General features: G+C 41.5%; 1 long non-coding RNA gene across 1 annotated transcript in view; it reads right to left on the reverse strand.

Moving 5' to 3' along the window:
- LOC137517576 (uncharacterized) overlaps positions 1-5,727 on the reverse strand; it is a 30,756-nt gene extending 25,029 nt beyond the window's left edge. Inside the window, exons 1-2 of the long non-coding RNA XR_011020576.1 lie at positions 5,645-5,727; positions 95-142 (exon numbers count right to left, since the gene is read on the reverse strand). This is a non-coding gene — a long non-coding RNA (uncharacterized lncRNA). The remainder of the gene's footprint in view (positions 1-94; positions 143-5,644) is intronic.
- Between the last annotated feature and the right edge of the window lie 17,304 nt (positions 5,728-23,031).

A 23,031-nucleotide genomic window follows, 5' to 3' on the forward strand; every position in this document is an offset into this window, starting at 1 on the left:
CATGGTGACAAACAACGCTAACTGGCGCCATACACAATTGATTAAATACACTAAGATAAATGAGTTTACCTCCACCGGACTCATGCATTTTTACCATATACTGCAGTCCCCTAAGAGTTCACCTCCTGGAAAGCTGAAAGATCTGAAATAAAGAGCAAAACATAAATATTACACATACAGAATATGCTAACAGCTACAAGTGGCTAAGTACAAAAACCAAGTTCATACTCACGATTAAGACCTCCCTCCCCAATACACCTAATCTTCTAATCCAACCAGCTTCCCTCCTCTGAAGTTCTTTACTCCTATTGAGTTTACCCCTGCAGTTAGGGGAAACCCCATCGATGATCTGTTCTTTCAACTTGGAAACAGTGTGACCACGTTCAGTAAAATGGGCAGAGACAGCTTGTTTCATATCCTTATTTCTAATTGCACTTTTTTGTGAACATATTCTATCCCTCACTTTTTGGGTAGTCATCCCAATATACCCAAGCCCACAAGGGCATTTTAGGTAATACACCACAAAACTGGACTCACATGTATAGATATCCCTAATCTGATATTTGGTACCCTTAGAAGGATGTCTGAACTCTGATACTTTAGTGACAAGGCCACACATGTGGCATCCCAAGCAGGGGAAGGTACCCACTCTCCCCTCCCCCCTTGGTTGTCCTATAGCATGATAAAAAACCTTATCCCTAACGGTAGGGGCTCTGTTAAAAGAGAGGAGCGGTGGGTATCTGAACTCTAGGATCCAGGGGAAGGCATCACTCAACAGATGCCAATGTCTCCTAAAAATATTGCCATTCTCATGGCTACTCATGCTATATGTGGACACAAAAGGGAGACGAAACTGCTTGGTATTCTTGCGGGATTTCGTTTTGGAACCTTCATGTTGGAATACCTGTCTAGGATACCCCCTTTGTCTAAATTTCTTCTCCATATCAGACTGGCGTTCCCTCAAAACATCCTCGTCTGATACAATCTTAGCTAATCTCAAAAACTGTCCCTTAGGGATGGCATTTTTCATATGGGGAGGATAAAAGCTGTCATAGTGCAAAAGAGAATTGTAATCAGTGTTTTTTATGTACAAATCAGAGGTAAGGCCATTTTCTCCTATTCTAATACAAATATCCAAAAAGGAAATCCACTCAGCACTAACATGACTTGTCAATTTTATTTCCACACAGCATTGAGACAAATTATCCTTGAAGGCCTCCAGGGTGAAGTTGGCCCCGCCCACACGCAGAAAATGTCATCTATTTATCTTAGTCAACATCTCGCATGTTGCTGAAATAGGCGACTATTATAGACAAACGCCTCCTCAAAAAGGCCCATATAAAGATTAGCGTACGACGGGGCCAAATTCAACCCCATCATCATGCCTTGTAGATGCTGGAAAAACTCACCTTGAAAGTAAAAATAATAACAGCGCAACAAAACATTCAACAGATCCAAGATGAACAAACGTTGGTCTATAGAGAGATCAATAGAGGTCAATAGCCTCTAGACCCCCATCATGTGGGATGGAGGTGTAGAGGCTCCACATCAAAAGTAACCAAATTAAGGTCCTCCCCTCCTACAACAACATCCTGGATTTTCTGAAAGAATATAGTGGTGTCCTTAAAGTAAGAGTTCAAAGCTGTTACCAAAGGCTGTAAAATCCTGTCAAGGAACTGAGTCAAAGGGACAAAGATCGAACCAGTGCCGGCCACAATGGGTCTCCCCGGTGGACAGCGAAGGTTCTTGTGTATCTTGGGCAAAGTATAAAATGTAGGAGTAAGTGGATTATCCTGAATCAGAAATCTAGCTAAGCCCTCATCAATAATGCCCTTCACTTTCGCTTTATCAACAACGCTTTTAATTCTCCTTTGTATACACATCACAGAATCATCCTGAATCTTAAGATAAACATCTGATGTAGCCTCATAATATGTACTGTCTAGCACTACCACTGCTCCCCCCTTGTCAGCTGGCCGTATGTTAAGTTCAGTTCTTTTTTTGAGATTCTCCAAAGCAAGACGTTCATCCCTTGTGAGATTATATTCCATCCTCTTATTTTTCTGTGAATCTTCCAACTTTTTGGTGAGGACCCCTGTCCCCCTCCTTGTGGGCGTGGCAATCTCCTCTTCGGCCTTAATGGTCTGTTGAACTTTTGTATAGTATTAGCTGGAACCATCTTTTACCAAGAGTATACATAGCCATCTGTATAATCCTGAGAGTCACGATTAAATTTTGATCGCTTGGTTTCCTCAATAGATTTAGTATGTGCAGTGATCTTAATAGACAGCTGATCAATAAAGGATTGCATTTCCTCAGCTGAAAGTATTGCAGTTAGCAGGGTGATGATTGACAATCTTTTCTTCTCCAGTATTGGAAGCTCATCATAAATCCTCTCAATCGTCAAAATCATGGTGTCAAATGCTGCTTTGTTCCAGATCCTCTCAAAGGTAGAACCAAAATTTTGATCACCCAAAAACATAAAGGGGGATACCTGTGAACACAAGGTACGTGGTATCCTCCTAGTATAACAGTACTCAGCTAAAGTCCTTGCATGCATGTCCAGTTCCACCAATTTTTTCTTAAGGAGCTCCAACTCACGTTTGAGAGGTTTAACATCTGGAGTCTGAAGGAACTGTGCATTCTCACCAGCTTTAGCCAATACTCGAGCTGCATGCTCATCTGTTAATGAAAAAGTATCTGGTATATGTCCAGAAGCAATATCCCCCGTGGTGCTCATCCTCTGTAGTGCGTCCACAGACTGTACAATCCACAACGATAAAAAGAGTGGCACTCGCTTCAAAGGGGTAGCATGCCCAAGCCTCAACGGACCTCCGCACTGTTTGGTCCACACAGTAGCTGCATTCACGAAGGAGGCTGTCGGTATGACAGCAGATCTCCGTGTGCCTTTCAGGAGCTGATTTTATTGGCTCCTAACTCTGTGTTCACTGTGAGCCAATCACATTGGATCACTGTGATCAACCAGCTCACGGAGCTCTGTTGTCATACTGACAGCAAAGGAAGAGGGTTTCAGCGACAGAAGAATGGTGCGAAAGGCGAGAGAGAAGGGTCCGAAGCAGTGAGCTCCGTTTTTTTAACCCAGAAGTCTCTGGTCCATAAGGGGCCAGAGACTTCTGGTACTGAAGTGGTCAAATTCTAATAATGTAAGCAACTTAAAACGGACCTGAACACAAAACTTCCTCTCTGCTCTAAAAGATAAGCAACACCATAATAACCTTTAAACAAAAAAAATGTATTTGTTACAGCTGATAGAAATCCTGCAATAAATCTGCAGTGTGTCTACTTCCTGATTTCATAGAAGCAGACATAGGGTTAACATTCTGTGTTTACAAATTAGCTGCTCTGCCAAGGCAGCCATCTGAAACAGCTGAGAGATCAAATTACAGTTGTGATTAGTCACAGATGAGGGACAATTAGACAGGCTAAACTCTAAATACATATAGGGTGCAGTTTTCTATGTTTTCCTTCTGCCCTGTGCAAGAGTTCAGGCCCACTTAAAAAAAAAAATGTGCGTGTCATTAATTATAATTAATGGTATTGCTTATTTCTCATCAAACGTGGAATTTCACTTAAACCCTATTAGCTACAGATGACTTATTACTGGTCCTTTGCTGGTTGCAGACTTCAGGCTCTACCTCACCTGCCTCTGTTCATCCTGCAGTGCCCATGTAGCCTTTCTCCGAACCTGGATACCAACATTGAATTAATATCAAAACTGGGTGACAATGTCTGCAGGTGCAGCCAAACCCTGTATGACTTTCTATCCCTAGCATTGCTTTAGGAACATAGACTTTGGTAATGTTAAGATGCGGTCTCCCACACTTGTGCTTTTTTCCCTCTGTTCCCCATAAGAACATGCATACTTGGCAAAGCTTGAATTGTAACACCATCTTTCATTGTTGTATGGAAATATGGTAGTCGGATCTGAAGCAAGTAATTTGGGCACCAGCAGCCAGGCGGTTAACTTGATGTCGCATAGACCCGCAATGTTAACTGCAACTAAAGCGGCATCCAAATAGTAATTTGGGCACCAGCAGCGCACGATACATACCGGCTATAGAAGGCATAGAAATCAGCAAAGGGAATGTTTAGTGGAAGAAGGTGGTGCTTATATTGGCAGGGAGATCATGGGGAGGGAAAGGGAGGTTAGGTTAGTGTAAGGCATTTGTAGAAAGGGTTAATGCGAAGCAGGTTATTTTGGCACACAGCGCTGAGCACCAAAGCTGGGCGGCGTCATAGCAGCAATAATGTGCTACGTGCCGCGCATAAAGCTAATCGGGGCTCTGGTGGATGTCAGACCCTGAATTACATCCCCCTCTGAGTTGCATCAACTTGGAGGGGGAATAGTAATTAACGCCACCGGGGAGTTTAGCAGCAGCAGGGAGAGCCGTCATTCAGTATGCCCTGCGCCAAGCTGCTCGGCGCCCAAATAAGGTGTGAGGTTAGGAGAAAGTAACATATTGGTAAAAATTACCAATATTCTACAATCAGAAGTAGCTGCTGCCCAAAAGTACAATATCTGTAATTTCACCAATATTCTATTACAGAGTTTTTCCGGTGCTCAAATTAAAGCAGCTCCCTTTTTACACATACACAGTTGGATCCTGCTTTACATACATTGTTTGTACCCACCATTGTTTGGGGAATGCAGGATTTTAAATGACATATGAGCCAGCTGTTTGATATAAAACAGAATCATATAATCTCCAGCTGCAGGGTCCACTAATATCATAATAGCTGTCACTTTTTAGGCCAACACATCAGAAGTTGATGCAAGCTTAAAGAGAATCTGTATTGTTAAAATCGCACAAAAGTAAACATACCAGTGCGTTAGGGGACATCTCCTATTACCCTCTGTCACAATTTCGCCGCTCCTCGCCGCATTAAAAGTGGTTAAAAACAGTTTTGAAAAGTTTGTTTATAAACAAACAAAATGGCCACCAAAACAGGAAGTAGGTTAATGTACAGTATGTCCACACATAGAAAATACATCCATACACAAGCAGGCTGTATACAGCCTTTCTTTTTAATCTCAAGAGATCATTTGTGTGTTTCTTTCCCCCTGCAGCTATCTTCCGCTGAAGTGTCAGGCTGTTTCTTCCTGCAGAGTGCAGACAGCTCTGCCTGTACGTAATTCCTCAGTATGTGAAAGCCCAGCCAGCTCAGAGGAGGATTTATCCAGCTTGTAAAAGATAAGAGAGAAGAGAGAAGCTGCTCTAATCTAAATAATACACAGGCAGTGTGCAGAGAGGGGCCTGGAGGGGGGAGATGCATCACAGAACCACAACACTGAAAAACTTGGCAGCCTTCCAGACACAGGCTGACAAGTCTGACAAGAGAGAGATAAGTTGATTTATTACAGAGATGGTGATAGTAGAACGTGCTGCAGTAAGCCAGAACACATTAGAATAGCTTTTGGAACTTGTAGGATGATAAAAAACAGGATGCAATTTTTGTTACGGAGTCTCTTTAACATGCAGAAATACCCACACCAAGACTTACATTTCAGGAACTGCCTACATTCCACATTGCTGCTCTTTTCTTTTTTTCACACAACCACTTTGTAATTCTTTTGTGAAAAATAATAAAGGATTAACTGGTTACGGATCCTTGCCATGCATACCTATGCCCCGGAAAAACTTAACTTGTGGATCAGGGCCGTAGATATGCATCTTTACTTGTCTAACTCGCCACTGCCAATTGTCCACGTATACACGCTCGCCTCCATCACCGCCCTGCTGGTCTGTGATCGGTGAATGTAACCATGTGTTCCCAAAGCCAATCAAATTGCCTGTAATGTATGAGCAACGGCTTTAGCAAGATGCCGATGGTCTTTTAGAAAATGAAAGTAAAAAACACATACACAACATGTCTGTGTTCTGTTCAGAGTACACAAGTATAACGTGGGGAAATATATTGGACAAATAGTAAAAATACACTTACATACACTAAAATACATAAAAAAAAAACACTAAACAATAGTGACAACATTTTAAAAAAAGTACATAAATAGTTACCTTAGGGACTTTTTTAATGTGTATGTCATGAGTGTATTTTTGCAACTAAGGGCTTGTAATTATTTATATAGTATACACAAACAGAAACCTCTATTTCCAAATAAAATTTTGTCACCATACATTGCACTAGGGACATAACTTAAATGTTATTATAACCAGGGCAAATGGGCAAATACAATGTGTGGGTTTTATATACAATAGCACTTTTCATTTTTAAACTATAATGGCTGAAAACTGAGAAATAAGGATTTTTTTCATGTTTTTCTTCTTATTCCCTTTAACCACTTCACCACTGAGGGGTTTTACCCCCTGAGCACCAGAGCAATTTTCACCTTTCAGCGCTCCTTCCATTCATTCGTCTATAACTTTATTATTACTTATCGCAATGAAATGAACTACATCTTGTTTTTTTCGCCACCAATTAGGCTTTCTTTAGGTGGGACATTATGCCGAGAATTATTTTTTTCTAAATGTGTTTTAATGGGAAAATAGGAAAAATGTGGGGAAAAAAATAATTATTTTTCAGTTTTCGGCCATTATAGTTTTTAAATAATGCATGCTACTGTAATTAAAACCCATGAAACGTATTTGCCCTTTTGTCCCGGTTATAAAACCATTTAAATTATGTCCCTATCACAATGTTTGGCGCCAATATTTTATTTGGAAATAAAGGTGCATTTTTTTCAGTTTTGCGTCCATCCCTAATTACAAGCCCATAGTTTATAAAGTAACAGTGTTATACCCTCTTGACATAAATATTTAAAAAGTTCAGTCCCTAAGGTAACTATTTATGTATTTTTTTTAATTGTAAATTTTTCAATTTTTTTTTAATTACAAAAAAAAAAAAAATGGGGAGTGTGGGAGGTAATGAGTTAATTTTATGTGTAAAAGTCATTTATTTGTATGTGAAAAATGTGTAGGGTGTAGTTTACTATTTGGCCACAAGATGGCCACAGTAACTTTTTGTTTTAATGCGACCTCCAAGCTTCCTTCCGGAAGCTTGGAGGAAGAATAAGGAGGCTGGACACGTGAGTTTTTTCTCACAATGATCGCGCTGCCCATAGGAGAGCAGCTGATCATTGCGGGGCTTAGATCAACGAACGGGAATGGATTTTCCCGTTCATTGATCTCTGGGCGAGCGGGCGGCGGCGTGTTTACTAGCGGCGGGCGGCGTGTTTACGAGCGGGAGCGCGGGCAGCGTCGGGAACGCGGAAAGTACGTGTTTCTCCATCCCTGGTTTTTAAAGGATGGAAAAAGGGGCGGAGAAATACGTACGCGCGGGGGTAAAGTGGTTAAAATGCATAAGAGATAAAATAACTCTTAGTAAAAAATACTAAAAGAAAGCCTTATTTGTAGCGAAAAATATATAGATCATTTCCATGTGATAAGCAGCAATAAAGCTATTGGAGAATGAATCATATGAGTGAAATGTGAAAAATGCTGTGGTTTTTATGGGGAAATAACCTATGGTAAGGAAATGGTTAAACTCCTGGAGGCCTTACCATTTTTTGTTACATATTTGTATTACTTAAAAACAACACTGGCAGACCAAAAGAAAGAGGAGGGGAAGTGGTGACAGATGTGGATTGGTAGGGAGAAGATATCTTCAGTACAAGCAAGCTGTAACAGGGCTTCACAGACTGCAAGAGGCCAGGCATGCCTGAAATTTCTTAAACATGGCAGGCATTTTTGATGCAGTACAAACTTATGCAACAGTTGACTGATTGCTGCTCCTGGCTATAATCCCATTCATGCAGAACGCTAATATTGTAACAAGAAGGAGGCGTTTCCTTGGCAAGTTTATTTATGGAGCTGCTGCAAGTGGTGAGAGTCATAGAACAGGACATAGCTAAGCAGCATTAATCCAGCTAACTAGTTTTCACTACAGGGTTTACTGGTGCTTTATTGAGCTTAGCGCAGCCTTAAAAGAAACCTGAAAGGGGCACTATGACGAAAAATTTTAAAATTTAAAATATGTGCAAACACCTACAAATAAGAAGTATGTTTTTTTCAAGAGCAAAATGAGCCATAAATTACTTTTCTCCTATGTTGCTGTCATTTACAGTAGGTAGTAGAAATCTGACAGAAGCAACAGGTTTTGGACTAGTCCATCTCTTCATAGGGGATTCTCAGGGATTTATTTATTTTCTAAAGCACTTAGTGAATGGCAGTTGCTCTGTCCAACTGTGTAGCTAGCAGGGAAGCTGGCCATCATCATTGTTTAAATCCTTTTTAGGGAATATCTTTATAAAGAATACAAGCCTTGCTAAGAATTGCCTTTGAAGAGATAGACTAGTCCAAAATCTGTCACTTCTGTCAGATTTCTACTACCTACTGTAAGTGATAGCAATATAGGAGAAAAGTAATTTATGGCTCATTTTACTCTGGAAAAAACTTACTTCTTATTTGTCTGTTTGCACATATTTTACATTTTACAGTGTTTCGTTATAGTGCCCCTTTAAGTGACATGTCACAGTTACTAACTGTCCCTCACAGCAGCTCACAATCTAATCCCTACCATAGTCATATTTCCAATGTATTCAAGGGCCATTTTTTAAGGGAAGCCAATAAATGTATATGTATATTTTTGGGATGTGGGAAAAAAACACATGCAGATTTAATACCCATTCTATCTCTGTGTTTTTAATGGTTTCCTTAAAAGTAAAGGTGCTGGCTGGATAGTGTAATGGTTAAGGGCTCTGTCTCTGACACAAGAGACCTGGGTTTGAATCTCAGCTCTGCCTGTTCAGTGTGCCAGCACCTATTCAGTAGGAGACCTTCGGCACGTCTCCCTAACACTGCTACTGCCTATAGAGCGTGTCCTAGTGGCTGCAGCTCTGGTGCTTTGAGTCCGCCAGGAGAAAAGCACAATATAAATGTTCTGTGTTTGTTTGTTTGTAAAATACCTCTTTGGCTTTGCTTGTGTATACAAATAAGTTTTATTTAGGCCAGTTTTACAATTGAAATGTGCATATGTGGTACGATGCCCTTTGTCCACTGCATCACAATGCAATGCACAAAACCACAAACATATGACCCTGCAGTAGAGAGCGCTGGCAGGGTTATATGCATTGCACCGCCCTCGCCCAGTGACACACTTCTGGCGCAACAAGACGCGTTAAGTGTGCTAGGCCCCATTGCCTCGCATTGCCATTGTGTTACTCTGCTGTAAAACAGGGTAACGCAACGCAGGTTTTTAATGCAAGTGTAAAAGTGGCCTTCATTTTCAGACTTCACATTGTTTTCCCTGTTTATTTTAGAAGAGAAAGGGAAAAAGAAGGGTTGTTTAACCACTTACCCTTCCCCGGGATGTGTATCTACGTCCCTGCAAAACAACACTACAGCTCGCAGGGACATAGATAATGGTCCCTTGCCATTGCACACTCCCACTCGCTCCAGCACTCGTTCTCGCCGACGATCCTTAGAGAGTAGATCAATATATGGGAATACATAAATTAGTTACCTTAGGTACTGAACTTTTTTAATATGTATGTCAAGAGTGAATATTACTGTTGTTTATTAAATTATGGTCTTGTAAATAAAGAGGGACGCAAAACTGAAAAGTTGCACCTTTATTTCCAAATAAAATATTGGCACCATACATTGTGGTATGGACATAATTTAAGCAGTGTAAAAACCGAGAAAAATGGGCAAATAAATATGTGGGTTTTAATTATGGTAGCATGTATTATTTTAAAGAGACACTGAAGCGAAATAAATTATGATATAATGAATTGGTTGTGTAGTACGGATAATTACTAGAACATTAGTAGCAAAGAAAATATTCTCATTTTTATTTTCAGTTACATGCGCACTGGCGGCAGCGGCAGAAAAAAGACCTAGAGCCCGTTTTTAAACGGGCTTGGGTCTACTAGTTCTCTTATATGTGCAGTTTACACACTACTCAGCATTCTAAATGATATTACAGAGCAGGCTAGTGAACAAACAGTAACAGTGCCAGACACTTGAGATGATAAGCTTCAGAAGACAGAGCTCTCTGCCACTCGTGGCAAGTCGTGGAGCTCAATGGTTCTTTTGCATAGCTAACAACTGGAGTTTCTTATCTCATCCTGTATTGGAAACAATATTAGACTCATATCTCTGCTGCTAATGTTTTATTTCTTAAAACTTTATTTGTTAAAACTATAATGGCCAAAAACTGATAAATATTTTTTTTATTTTTTCATATTATTCCCATTAAAGGGGCACTGTGGCGAAAAATTGTAAAATTTTAAATACCTATATGCAAACACATACAAATAAGAAGTATGTGTTTTTCCAGAGTAAAACGAGCCATAAATTACTTTTCTCCTATGTTGCTGTCACTTACAGTACAAAGTCCACAATCGTCACCGCACCGATGGATTGCAATAGATGTGCTGAAATCGTCTTTGGAGTCACAAGACAAGGCAATGTAGATTCTTCAGATTCGCACCATCTAAAGTTCTTTATTAAGTAATGCTCATTAAAATGTTACATCATAAAATATATGTGGGTATCTGTGCAGTAGATGACGCACAGGCGTTTCGGGCTGCCTCAGTCCTTTTTCAAATCATGACAGACCCACACCAAACGCCTGTGCGTCATCTACTGCACAGATACCCACATATATTTTATGATGTAACATTTTAATGAGCATTATTTAATAAAGAATTTTAGATGGTGCGAATCTGAAGAATCTACGCTGTCACTTACAGTAGGCAGTAGAAATCTGACAGAAGCGACAGGTTTTGGACTAGTCCATCTCTTCATAGGATATTCTCAGGGATTTATTTATTTTCAAAAGCACTTAGTGAATGGCAGTTGATCTGTCCAACTGCCAAAAAAATGTGTAGCGAGCAGGGAAGCTGGCCAGAATCATTGTTTAAATCCTTATTAGGAAATATTTTTTATAAAGTATAAAAGCCTTGCTGAGAATCCCTTATGAAGAGATGGACTAGTCCAAAACCTGTTTCTTCTGTCAGATTTCTACTACCTACTGTAAGTGACAGCAACATAGGAGAAAAGTAATGTATAGCTCATTGTACTCTGGAAAAACATACTTCTTATGTGTCTATGTTTGCACATATTTTAAATTTTACAATTCTTCGCCATAGTACCCCTTTAAAATGCAGTTATATTATAATTCTTACCAAAAAGTACCACCCAAAGAAAGCCTAATTGATGATGAAAAAACAATGTATAGATCATTTCAGTGTGATAAGTACTGATAAAGTTACTGGTGAATGAATGGGTGCAGTGCTAAAATGTAAAAATTGCTCTGGTGTTTAAGGGGAAAAACCCTTGGAGGTAAAGTGGTTAATGGGTCAGTTGCCTGCTGCAAACATTTGTGGGTTGGCTACAGGTATAGGAACTACAGTACTAGCAAAGCAGATAGCGGGTCTGTTGAAGTCTTCGGGTCTGAAAACACATCTCTATAATGTCCTCCCAAATTGTTCTGTGAGCAGAGAGCACACATTTTACTGAGCAATGTTCTTAGTTATAATTTGCCTTTGAAAAAAAAAGGATGTTTGTAGAAAATACTGCATGTCACGTATCAGCATGCATTATAGTTATAAAGCCATCAGGAAGCTAATTGTTCTGTGCAACCTGTTTTGTCTGATAATATATTCTTTACCTATTGCACAAAGTTCTAAATATGAAAATCCAGATGAAAGGAATATATTTCACGTCTGTATGATCCCTGTGGTAATAATAGTAGGTAACAGTGTTAATGTTTAGCTTTCTTCTGTATCCTGATGTACTTGATCTAAATACAAGAATATGCATTTTTAAAACTTATAAAATATGCATTTTTAAAACTTGAACTCATTTATATAACAAAAATAAATCCAAAAATTATAACAGGCAAATTTAGGTTTTCAAACTTTGTTTAATCTGAATCATAGTTTTTGTCAGCTCAAGAAAATTGTTCAGTTATGAGTGTAGAGATAATGTTTACATTAAAACTGTTATTTTACTCCTTGCATTATATGTATATTGGGGATTATGCATGATTTGCATCTGTATACATATCACAACACAGAACAAACCCAGAACATTTATATCACGCTTTTCTCCTCGCGGACTCAAAGCGCCAGAGCTGCAGCTACTAGGACGCACTCTATAGGCAGTTGCAGTGTTAGGGAGACTTGCCTAAGGTCTCCTACTGAATAGGTGCTGGCTGACTGACAGGCAGAGCCGATGATTTATGTTATATCAGCGTGGACATGATAGATTGTCTATTCAAAAATATATTCCCTGTAGTATGTATTATGAGGCAATAGTGTGACAACATAGTATTTAAAGAGTTCTAAATAGCTTGTACATCAACTGCAAAAAAGTTACTGTGTGGACCTGAAGCCACTAACACCACTAGTAATATGAGTCTCATGGTAGCAATCTGTAATAAGAAGTAATAAGAAGTGCTTTTCATTCCCATGTTATGCTATGTACACACATTACATTAAACTCAGTTTGGATAGCCAATAAATGCTGCCTTGGGCAAGAATCTAGCAAGTATCTAGCCCCCATTGTCACCCAAAGATCCAGCATGGCGACCTCCTAGTGCATTATTCAGCCCACTCACCCCGACTGCATGAGCCGTGCATTGTCCTTCCGCCTTCACCATAAATAGTAGCAGGTGCTTCGCTAGCCTGCAGGCTAGTGACACGTCTATACAGTGTTGGGCCCTAAACTGCTACCCAAGCGATCCTGATCTTTGCTGTTTTTGTACATGTGTATGAGGTTTTAGAATGCCTCTAACCAGACTAAAAGCCATGTTATTTACTTCACCCATTAGACAGATCATTTGGGTACACAGAGCATGCATCCATTTGAATGTGTCACCACTAACCTCTACCTCAAGGTCATAGGAAGTATGGGAAGGGGAAAGGTGTTTAAGAGAAATTTAAACCACAGTTGTCGAACTCCACTTCTCAAGGGCCAAGGCCCTCACACAGCTCAGATTAATTGATGGGACTTAATCAGGGAAGGTGTGGCTCATCTAGTAGAACACACTTCTACATTTCTCTGTCCATCCTAAACATTGGTATGGATATGGCCCTCAAGAAATGGAGTTTAACAAGTGTTATGTACACCCTTCTCACCAGACATATTTAGAGTGGCCTGAGGTTTGGCAGAGAGCACAATTTGGCAGAGGTTTGGCAGACAGCTTTAAGTATTTCAAGAATTTTAATTATACTAGTAATACAGTCTTAAAATTCATTGGCCTCAATTCTGGTGGCTATGTGAGGTAAATATTTTTTTGTAGGTAAAATACCTCATGCTGTAATTTCCTCTTTTTTTTTTAGCAATTCTGAAAGATTTTTTTCCATTTCCGAACATGAGGTAAAACATGAGGTAAATGCATAAAGTGAGGTAAATCATAAGGTATTTCAGCAGTAAGCATGCAGTAAATAAATAATAGTAGTCTTTAACCACCCTGGCGTTCTATTAAGATCGCCAGGGCGGCTGCGGGAGGGGTTTTTTTTTAATAAAAAAAACTGTTACATGCAGCCAACTGAACATTGGCTGCATGAAAGCCCACTAGAGGGCGCTCCGGATGCGTTCTTCTGATCGCCTCCGGCGATCAGAAGTAACAAGAAAGGCCGCAATGAGCAGCCTTCCTTGTTTTGCTTACCTCGTCGCCATGGCGACGAGCGGAGTGACGTCATGGACGTCAGCCGACGTCCTGAGGTCAGCCGCCTCCGAACCAGCCCTTAGCGCTGGCCGGAAATATTTGTTCCGGCTACGCTGGGCTCAGGCGGCTGGGGGGACCCTCTTTCGCCGCTGCACGTGGCGGATCGCCGTGGTGTGGCGGCGATCAGGTAGCACACGCGGCTGGCAAAGTGCCGGCTGCGTGTGCTGCTTTTTATTTGAACAAAATCGGCCCAGCAGGGCCTGAGCGGCAGCCTCCGGCGGTAATGGACGAGCTGAGCTCGTCCATACCGCCCAGCAGGTTAATTGTCTTCCATAAGTTAGGATAGTCTTTGGAAGAGGTTTTTTTTTTATTTTATTTTTTTCAGGGGGGAAGGTATATTTGATTATGTAGCAACCTATGAAAAGTATATTTATAGGCATCTCTTATCAAAAAAAAAAATCCAGTAAAAATTAGTAAAGTTTTATTTCTACTAGTCTTTTCTATTACACAGCCTGAATAGGAACGACAGTAAAACAGCAATAGTAACTCCACTAAAAACTGCAAAATGCATACAAATTGACTTTACCTACAGGTACAGGCAGGTCTTAAACTGATCAGTAAATTATGTGCTAACATTATTATTATTATTATTTAGTATTTATATAGCGCCGACATATTACTCAGCGCTGTACAGTGTATATATATATATCTTGTCACTAACTGTCCCTCAAAGGAGCTCACAATCTAATCCCTACCATGGCCATATGTCTATATTATGTAATGTAAGTACTGTTGTCTAGGGCCAATTTTTTTTTTTTTTTTTTTTAGGGGGAGCCAATTAACTTATCTGTATGTTTTTGGAGTGCCCAGAGGAAACCCCTGCAGACACGGAGAGAACATACAAACTCTTTGCAGATAGTGCCCTGGCTGGGATTCGAACCAGGGATTTCGAACCCTAATTTCCACGAAAGAAGCTATTTTTGGTAAAATTAATTCAAATTACCTCATAATTTACTTCATGAGGTAAAACATGACTAAAACCTACAAGAATTGTTACATGACATTACCCCATGAGGTAAATTACCTCACATGAGGTAATTTGTTTGATAACCCTACCAGAATTGAGGTATCTTTACAAAACACTTCTATGTGCCTGAAATCATCATTCGTGTTTATTACTTCCAGACTCCCTGCTGATGACCTGATGCAGGCTGTAGATTTTGTCTTGTTAGCAGGTTGCTGGATTCTCTGTAAGACTGGGACTCAGGAGGTATGTCTTTTACTCTTTTGCATACAGTTACATTGGAAACAGAATCCTGTTAATTGAAACCATTTCTAATGCTTTTCCAAACTTCCTATGACCAGAAGGTACAGGATACAGAAGATATTTTGCTTCTGCAGCGGGGATCCAGTTTGTAAAGAATAACTTAACTCAGTACTGAGACTATAAGGGATCAGGTATGTATACTGTATGTATGGATATGGTCTTTCCTTCATGGGAAGTTGGGAATAGTTTCTCTTATAGACTGAGTTGCACAGACTCATTTGAGGCTTACATAGTAGCTTGTCACTCAGTAGCCCTTTATCATATTGAAATATTACCTGATTAGTATGGAATCTTCATCTGTACAGAGAAGGTTGGGTCAGTAGGTGTGATCTCTCAGTGGTGATCACAGCCTTACTCTGTATCCAAAAAAGGACAGGCATGTAGGCATGGATAACACATACATTTTGTTTAATATCCATGCAAAGCCAGTGAAATTAACCACCACCACGCAAGAGACAGCAGAATCCATCTGCCTAGTGACACCTAAAACGCTTGTTCCCCATTTTGTAGTGAGTTCCTTACTTTTGCCAGTGCATTGCATCACTTGAAAAGGAGCCTAAAGGTGGCCACACACGATACAATAAAATGATCCGATTTTCAGCAATTCGATAAAAACGATCGGATCTCCCTTTTTCTTAGATTTTTATCGATCTGGAATGCCAGATATTTTTCTTCAATCTTTCTAAAGATTGCCAATTTATTAATATACACACCCTAGCAATTTTGTCAGAGTATCCAATCATTTTTATCATAATTGGGGAAAAATTTAACATACGTGTGTGGTACATTGGTCAGATTTTTGAAATGTTACAATCAGTCAGAAAAACTGATTGCAATTCTTAAATTGAACAGATATTTAAAAAATTGTATGGTGTGTGGCCACCGTAAAGAGAACCTGTACTGAGTAAAAATATTTAAAATAAACGCATGAGGTAACTTCAAATGAACATTGCATAGTTACCTTGCCATCAGTTCCTCTCAGAAGCTCACCATTTTCTTCTGACAATATTCCCTTCCAGTGCTGACAATACTTTGTCAGATCTGAAATATATCAGTTGCTGTCAGTAAAATATCAGTTGCTGTCAGTTATAGCTGAGAGGAAAACTGATGTACCAGGTAATGTCCATGTTTCCCTATGGCTCAAGTGGGCGATGTTACAATTTAACTGTGTGCTGACCAGAAAGCTGTTATGGGTAATAGCCATTTTCAAAATGGAGGACAGAAAATTCCCCTGATCACAGTGAACAAATAGGACGCGGGACAGGAGAAAGACACTGAGGAGTAGACTACACGGAAGGTAAGTATGACTTGTGTATATTTATTTTGAATTTTTATTTTCAGTTCAGGTTTTCTTTAAGAGAGACCAAAATGTACTGGTGCAGTCACAATATGCAATGTATCAAAGGTGGTGCACACAAACAGTAAATTATTACTATTATTGATTTATAAAGCGCCAAAATATTCAGTGGTGCTGTACAAAGTAAGAAACAAACATGGGGTACAAAATAATACAGACAATGGTGCACACCAATATACAAAATACAGAAATGGTACGAAATACAGAAACAGTGCAATATACAGAGTTAGTAGTACAGTGACAAAATTAATATGAATAAATGTGTAACAAATTCCAAAACACAAAAGGGAGCTAGTCTACTTTAGGGGACCCACCGCAAATCCCCATAGAGAATTTCACCTGGGCTGCAAAACGGAACAAATGTCTTCCGTTTGCTTGTTTAAACCTTCACAGGCCTTATATCCCTGGGTAGCTAAGCAGGTCCTCTAACGAATTTTGCGGTTTCGGTCAAAAAAAAGTTGGAACTGACTGTACAGGAGCCGCCGAACGGCCGCAATTTCGGGTCCGTCAGCCATCTTTGTTCTGCTCTGCAGGTCGTTTCTTCCTCCTCATTGGAGGGATTGTTAGGTGGGGGCGTGCCAGCTTCTGTCGGCAGCTAACGAACCCTCCAATGAGGAGAAAGAAAGGACCTGCACAGCAGAAGGAAGATGGCCGACGGAACCGAGATGAAGGCCGTTCGGCGGCTCCTACACAGCCCATTTCAACTTTTTTTGGACCGAAAACCTCACAGTTCGTTACAGGATATGCTTACCTATCCGTGGGTATAAGGCTTGTGGGGGTTTAAACAAGGTGAAAGCGGACATTTGTTCCGTTTCTGCAGACCAGCTGAAAGTGTCTATGGGGATTTGCGGTGGGTCCCCTAAAGTAGACTAGCTCCCACAAAAGGGTGAGAGAGCCGTGCCCTTGCCAGTTTACAATCTAAAAGAATGGGGGGGGGGGGAACAAGAGGTAGCGTAGTATACAATATTCCTACCTAGAGGCAGTGTGGTTTAGGTTATTTATTAGGAGAACAACTTGGCCAGAGGTGAAAAGGGGAACTGGCCTAGGTTTGGCAGTTAATAAACTGCCTAAACTTGCAGGTCTGACCAAATCTGGCATAAGCTGTACTTTGCACAATATGGTTGCAACATGAGCCTAAAGTAGCACCTAAAATTGCCCATAGAGTGGTTGCCACCCAACCATGCAGTTGTCTGAGGACTAACTTACTACGTGTTAGTCTATCCTTTAAACTTTGTGTTCATTGATACGAAACACAAGGGGGTAGATCACGCTTACCATCCATTAGCTTATCTTGTTTGATAATCTACCAATAATATTCTTAATCAAGGTTTTCATCTGATCATACATTGGAGAGTAGGTAAAATATATCTTGAGAGGTGCTTGTAGTGGTGGAAAGCAGATCTCCTCTATCCTGATCTGCCATTCTTTGAAAACCTCTCTGGATTACTTTTGTTTATAGACCCTCTTACTGACTGTAGGGGAGGCTATTAATGGTGGTGGGAAGCTGGAAGCATGGAGTAAAAAATTAACAGCTGTCTGCTTATTATTTGTATTGGTCAGTAACACACCACCTTGGATAAAAATGTTTAAACCAAAAAAAATCAAGTTGATACACTGCATAAACTCCTCAAATTCTTCAAATTCTTGCTTTTACCCCTCCAATACCATCAAGATGTCATCAGTGTAACAGGTCCTGAGTTTTATCCGGTCCAGGAACCGTTCCTAGATTCATAGATGTAAGAGGCCAGCAAAGCTAGGGGGCACATGGGGTCCCCATCGCTGTGGTACCACTGCTGGTCAAAAAGGAACAAGTTCCTAGTCAAGACAAACTCCAGACCCATCAAAACAAACCAGCGTAAAGCCTCATCTTCTATAAAAGAGGTAAAAAAAATGTCCAATCTCATTCAGACTATCTCCATGACAGATACAGCTATATAAGGAGACCACATCAATAGATACAAAATGGTAGAAAAGCTGCCATTCAAACTCACCCACTATTTTGAGTTCTTCCAAAGTGTCACTTACACGAGGGTATAGACCTGTGAGAAAACGTGGAAAAGCCGCCGCGTCTGCTGAAAGCAAGGCGGCTGATTCCGCGTCCAACGCGGCGGTTTGCACGCGTAGGCACGCGTCTGGTAGTGTGGCAGAACGCGGAAAAGCCGCCGCATGTTCTAATAGCAAAGCGTCTGTTTCCGCGTCCAAGGTGGCAGTTTGTACGCAGCAGCGTGCCTTTGGAGTGGCTGTGTCTGTTAGTCCACATAGATGGATGAAGAGCTATGCGCGCGCGGGCCAGAAGTCAGGACCTTTATACCAGCAGGGGAAGTGTCAGCTGATCAGGACGATTAGCTGATTCCTGCTGGACTCATGATTGGCTGAGTGGCTTGGGCGGGGCAGCAGTGTTCAGCTACTATATATTCTGCTTGCTTGTCAGTTGCTGGTTGTCTGCCATTGCAAACACTTTGTGGAAGCATTCAGACCATAGTCAGATCCTTACAGTGTGTTTGAACCAAGAGGACTTGGGAATTCACACTGAGCCAGATTACTTTGTACTGTTTATTTGTTAGACCAGTTCCAGGGTGTTGAGATCAAGGCCCTCACACCCAAGATTAGGAATCTGTGTTATCATTCTGTTATACCTCAGACTAGTTCCAGGGTGTTGATGATCAAGGACCTCACACCCAAGATTAGGGAACTGTATTGTCTTTGTGTTATATTCCAGACTAGTTCCAGGGTGTTGACGATCATGGACCTCACACCCAAGACTAGGGAATTGTATTATATTTTATGTTATGCTCCAGACTAGTTCCAGGGTGTTGTGACTATGGACCTCACACCCAGACTAGGATTGTGCTATTACTGTATTACATTAGCCCAGTCCAGGGCAATACCTTTCATATTAGCTGCAGGGCTTCCTGCAACCCAGCCTCGATCCCTCGCCCAGGGGTCCACAGGCTACAGGAATATCACCCACAGTCAGGGGTGAATTCCTCAGGAGTCTTGGGCCGCCAGCTCCTCTGGTGGTCTCCACTCAGAGTTGTTACTGTTGCACCAAACACTCTCACTATTCTGGTATCCAGAGGTTAGCAATACATCTGTATTATCGCTGATTCTGCAGATCATCGATAATCAGGCATATATCTGCGTTCTTGGTGGTGCTGCAGATCGCCAAGAATCAGATACTCTCTGCGTGCTGACACCAATCGTTACAAGACCTCAGCAATGGCCTGTTAGAGGTTCATTTAACCTCCTTGGCGGTATGAAAAATACCGCCAGGAGGGAGCGCAGCAGTTTTTTTTAAAAAAATTTTTTTTTTAATCATGTAGCGAGCCGAGGGCTCGCTACATGATAGCCGCTGCTGAGCGGCATCCCCCCGCCCGCTTCGATCGCCTTCGGCGATCTCCGATCAGGAAATCCCGTTCATAGAACGGGATTTCCTGGAGGGCTTCCCCCGTCGCCATGGCGACGGGGCGGGATGACGTCACCGACGTCACTGACGTCGGGACGTCATTGGGAGTCCCGGGCCACCCCTCGGCGCTGCCTGGCACTGATTGGCCAGGCAGCGCTGGGGTCTGGGGGGGGGGGGGGGGGGCGCGCGCCGCAGCAAATAGCGGCGATCGGGCGGGGGCCGGCGGCGATCAGAGTGCTGGCGCAGCTAGCAAAGTGCTAGCTGCGTCCAGCAAAAAAAAAATTATGAAAATCGGCCCAGCAGGGCCTGAGCGGCACCCTCCGGCGGCTTACCCCGTGTCACACACGGGGTTACCGCCAGGGAGGTTAATGAACCAATAGGACAGTGTGATGGGTTCTCCAAAGTTTTGTGTACCTTGGAATTACAATACCACACTGCCGTACTTTCCCAGGTTTGAAATTTTCCTTAGAATTTTCAGGTAATTTTCAGTTTAATTATGCTGTGTTATTAAAATGTAGGCCTATTGGGGTAACTTTCCTTTTGTTGGTTTGATGTCTGCATTTCCGCTACTCGACTAACACCGGACCATACTTCACTTGCATACAATACTATCTGAATAATCTAATCAAAAATATGGTAGTTCACTAAAAATTGTACTGTTAATGGCCACCTTTAGGGTTGCAAATGTTTGCCACCTAATACCACACTTTATTATACATATCTGTACTGGCCACATAGGTGGCTCACTTCAGTGTTCTTCAGTGTTGTCTAGCCTGGAGAATGTTAGTAGATCCAGACTCATATGTAATTCACTTTTTTTCCTGATTTATCTCCTAGGAGATACTTTTTAATCTTCTTTTTTAAAGGATAACGGAGGTGACATGATGAGATAGACATGGGTATGTACAGTGCCTAGCACACAAATAACTATGCTGTGTTCCTTTTTTCTTTCTCTGCCTGAAACAGTTAAACATCAGGTATGTAAGTGGCAGTTCCTGTCTGAGTCAGACTACAGTGTGACCCTCACTGATAAGAAATTACAACTATAAAACACTTTCTTAGCAGAACATGGCTTCTCAGAGCAGGAAAAATATAAAAACGATAAATAGTTCATCGATTTTAGCACTCTTCAATGAATGTGTCATTAAAGGATACCACGACTGACATGTGGCATAATGAGATAGACATGGGTATGTACAGTGCCTAGCACACAAATAACTATGCTGTGTTCCTTTTTTTCTTTCTCTGCCTGAAAGAGGTAAATATCAGGTATGTAAGTGGCTGACTCAGTCCTGACTCAGACAGGAAGTGACTACAGTGTGACCTTCACTGATAAGAAATTCCAACTATAAAACACTTTCCTAGAAGAAAATGGCTTCTGAGAGCAAGAAAGAGATACAAAAAGGGGGAAATTCTTATCAGTGAGGGTCACACTGTAGTCACTTCCTGTCTGAGTCAGGACTGAGTCAGCCACTTACATACCTGATATTTACCTCTTTCAGGCAGAGAAAGAAAAAAAGGAACACAGCATAGTTATTTGTGTGCTAGGCACTGTACATACCCATGTCTATCTCATTATGCCACATGTCAGTTGTGGTATGTATCCTTTAAGCAAAAACAATAAAACAGTAAAAACTTAAAAGCAGATAAAAATATAAATTAAACTGTGTAATATCTTAAAAAGTCATTTTAGGAGGAACAGGATAGAAACAATTGTTTATTTCATTTGTTTATTTTAACCTTGGTGTCCTTTAAAATGGCTTTTCAGCACTCTGCAATTGAAAAATTAGTAGGTGAAACAGTCTGTCAAAATTATTCTGAGTGTTTTCTTGCTTGCTTGTGGCTTGAAAGGAATTTTATCCTTAAGGCGTGAAAATATCACCTAGGAGAAAACTCAGGAAAAAAAGTGAATTACATATGGGCCCCAAGTGTTCTTCTAAATCCAAGTTCATATCCAACAATACTTAAGGGGCCCATACACTTAACGATTTTCCCGCCGATATACAGCAGATTCAATAACTGTGATCAGCAGGTTGGGAGTGCGTCGATAGCGGCGTTCGAATGTCCGATGACTGACGCTAGCGGCAATACATTACCTGATCCGGCCGGCGCGTATCCCCACTGTCACCGCTGCTCCTTCTCCACTTGGCTCCGGCAGGCTTCACTTCTTCCTGTCCCGATGGGAAGTTTAAATTAGAGGGTAAGCGCCCTCTACTGTTTTAACTTCCCGGACAGGAAGTACTGTGAAGCTGCAGGCCTGGAGCCCAGAGCGGAGAAGAAGACAGCGGAGACCGGCCAGATCAGGTAATGTATGCAGGGGGGACGGCGGCAGCTTCACAGATGGTGAACCGATTTCATGCTGAAATCGATTCACAATCTGTGTGCAGTAAAGGCAGCCATACGATCCCTCTCTGATCAGATTCGATCAGAGAGGGATCTATCTGTTGGTCGATCTGATGGCAAATCGACCAGTGTATGGCCACCTTTAGACCACATTGCTGAAACACCAACAATGCTCTACTTTTTTGATGGAAACTGATAATTCACCACAACACATTCCTTTGATATTTTACACTTTTCGTGGGACAAGGACACTCCTTGACACATTGGACATCGAAAAAATTTTATTTGCTTGCATGTTCCCAAACCCTTGGGTTATTTTTAACTTAGGTTAGGGAGGGGCCTGAGAGAAGTCAGCACGCTGTGTGGATGCCAATGTGTATTGCAATGAATGGAACTGATGTCTCTCTCTTAAAGGACCTCTTTCGTGAATAAGGAAAAAAATAAAAAGTGGTTTATGCCTAACTCCAATTGGAGTCAAGTCCTGGGGCTCTAATTTGCATGAGATCGCGTGCGCGCCCATCTCATGCTCGGAGGGTGGAGCTCCGCCCCCTCTTCAGTCTATTGCCGCTCGGGAGACTGTTAGACGGCGTGATCGCCGTCTATTTACTTGTACAGCGCTGTGATCGGCAGCAGCGCTGTACTGGGGACAGCTGTGTGACACAGCTGTCCCCTCCTGAGGCTGCACAGTGATCGGCTGTCATAGGCTGAAGACTATGACAGCTGATCATGCTGATTGGCTGGCGGGGGGAGGGAGGGAGCGGAGGACAGCACAAAAAAACAAGCATATTTTATTAAAAAACGAGCACCAATATTTATATTTTTAAAAAAAGTAAGACGGGGGGGGGGGGGTGATCAGACCCCACAAACAGAGAGCTCTGTTGGTGGGGAGAAAAGGGGGGGTGGAAATCACTTGTGTGCTGTGTTGTACGGGCCTGCAGC

Source organism: Hyperolius riggenbachi, chromosome 5 (genome assembly GCF_040937935.1).
Source record: "Hyperolius riggenbachi isolate aHypRig1 chromosome 5, aHypRig1.pri, whole genome shotgun sequence".
NCBI lineage: Eukaryota > Metazoa > Chordata > Amphibia > Anura > Hyperoliidae > Hyperolius > Hyperolius riggenbachi.